The 1845-nt window shown below is 39.4% G+C and overlaps 1 long non-coding RNA gene across 1 annotated transcript in view; it reads left to right on the plus strand.

Annotated features, from left to right (window-relative positions):
• LOC106520667 (uncharacterized) overlaps nt 1–1845 on the plus strand; it is a 17752-nt gene that overhangs the window by 6720 nt on the left and 9187 nt on the right. Inside the window, exon 2 of the long non-coding RNA XR_001310578.1 lies at nt 672–675. This is a non-coding gene — a long non-coding RNA (uncharacterized LOC106520667). The remainder of the gene's footprint in view (nt 1–671; nt 676–1845) is intronic.

The raw sequence follows: 1845 nt of genomic DNA on the forward strand, positions 1-1845 counted from the left end.
TGAGCTCACATGTTTGAAGCTCCCTGCTCAAAAAAACACACACACACACACACACACACACACACACACACACACACACACACACACACACACACACACACCATCATACCTCAGCATCGCCCCACACAGACTCCTGTGGGTGTGTCAGTGTGCTGTAGTCTGATTGGACAACATCACATAAAGAGAAACCTTCAATTGGCTGGTGTGTGTGTGTGTGTGTGTGTGTGTGTGTGTGTGTGTGTGTGTGTGTTGGCACTTACTGTATTTTCTCTGAATCCCTCAGCTCTTCCCAGCAGACGCATGCGTGCTGCTCTTGGGCAGGAGACAGGTATCTGAGGTGGAGGGGGGTTTGAAAGTCTTTTCATTCCGACGGTGTTCTTCTCACAGAGTTTTAGAGCCGTGATTGTCCTTCAGCTCTTGTTTTGTCAAAGAAATAAAAACTGCAGCTCTCTCCACTCTCTCCTTCCAGTTTGACCTCTCATCTGTCTTCAGTTCCGTTGTTCCACCAGGGGTCGAGTTAGATTCGCAAAGATTTAGTTTGTAAATTATTCTCAACTCCAGATTTAAGTTTCAAATTAAACTATTAAAGGAGACATATCATGCAAAGTTAACGTTTTTAGCTGCTAAATGTATTTTGTTGTGTACTTGGAGACTCTAGGAGTGCAGGGAAGTTTAGTCTGTCATGGTTCTGCAAAGATATCTTTATATTCTGTTTGGGTCATATTTTTCAACCCGTTCAGTGATGTTGTTTGACGTTTTCTAAATTATTTGTGATGAAACTTCCAAATAAGGTCTGAACTTACCAACTAGAATTTGGTGGTCTTTGTTTTCCTCTGGTTCTGGGTCGGACTCTGGCTTCAACATGTAAGAATGGATGGACAAGTCTTCTGTTTGTTGACATCTTTCATTTAATTTGTAAATAAAACATTTCTGCGCTGCTATATAGCTGTTGTAATAGAAAATACTTTTTGATCCAGGTCAGTAGGTTATGAGATATCCTACTGAACCACGACACCAGCTTTGCTGTGACACGTCTGTTATTGTTTTCAACAGATAGACATGTATTGGCCAGGACAAGATCTGCTATAAACATCTGTTCATTAAACCATTGTTTTATCTTGACCAGTACAGGGACTGAAGTGAAGTCATTGTAGCACACATCTCAACAGAAAGCCTGATGGCTCTGTGTTGATTTTTGTGTTCTTGTTTATTGCAATAAACAAACTCAGACAACCTACAGAGCGACTTTAAACTTTAAATCACAGATTTAAACTTTTTGTTAAATAAATATTTCTACAACTGTCATAAACCCATCTATCAAACTGGAATGAAGCAGTCTGGAAGKTGGAGGGAGCAAGCTGTGAAGCGCTTCGTTTGGATTTAAAGAAACAGCTTCAAAATGAGTTGATCTGAGACACAATAATATATTTTTAAATCAGGTTAATGGTTTAGCATTAGCTCAGCTAAGATTCTTGTTTAGCAGATTAGTGGTTAGTGAACCTAACTTTTTAGTTTTCCACTTTGTCAAGTTCAAATGAGCTTTGATCTGGATGGTGCTCACACATGGCTTCTTCTTTGCATGATAGAGCTTTAACCAGCATTTGTGAATAGAACAACAAACTGTGTTTACAGATAATGATTTTATGAGATCAGAATTAAAGATCTAAACTAGTGAAATTTGGATGTTAAGATGATGATGTAATCTGATCTTTTCCTCTCGGCCTTCACAGCGTCTTTTACTCTTCTGCCTCTGGTGGTTTGAATGTAAGAAGCTGAACAAGCCATACACATATTAGATTAGGTTTTGTGTGTGTGTGTGTGTGTGTGTGTGTGTGTGTGTGTGTG

Source organism: Austrofundulus limnaeus, unplaced genomic scaffold (assembly GCF_001266775.1).
Source record: "Austrofundulus limnaeus strain Quisiro unplaced genomic scaffold, Austrofundulus_limnaeus-1.0 Scaffold96, whole genome shotgun sequence".
NCBI lineage: Eukaryota > Metazoa > Chordata > Actinopteri > Cyprinodontiformes > Rivulidae > Austrofundulus > Austrofundulus limnaeus.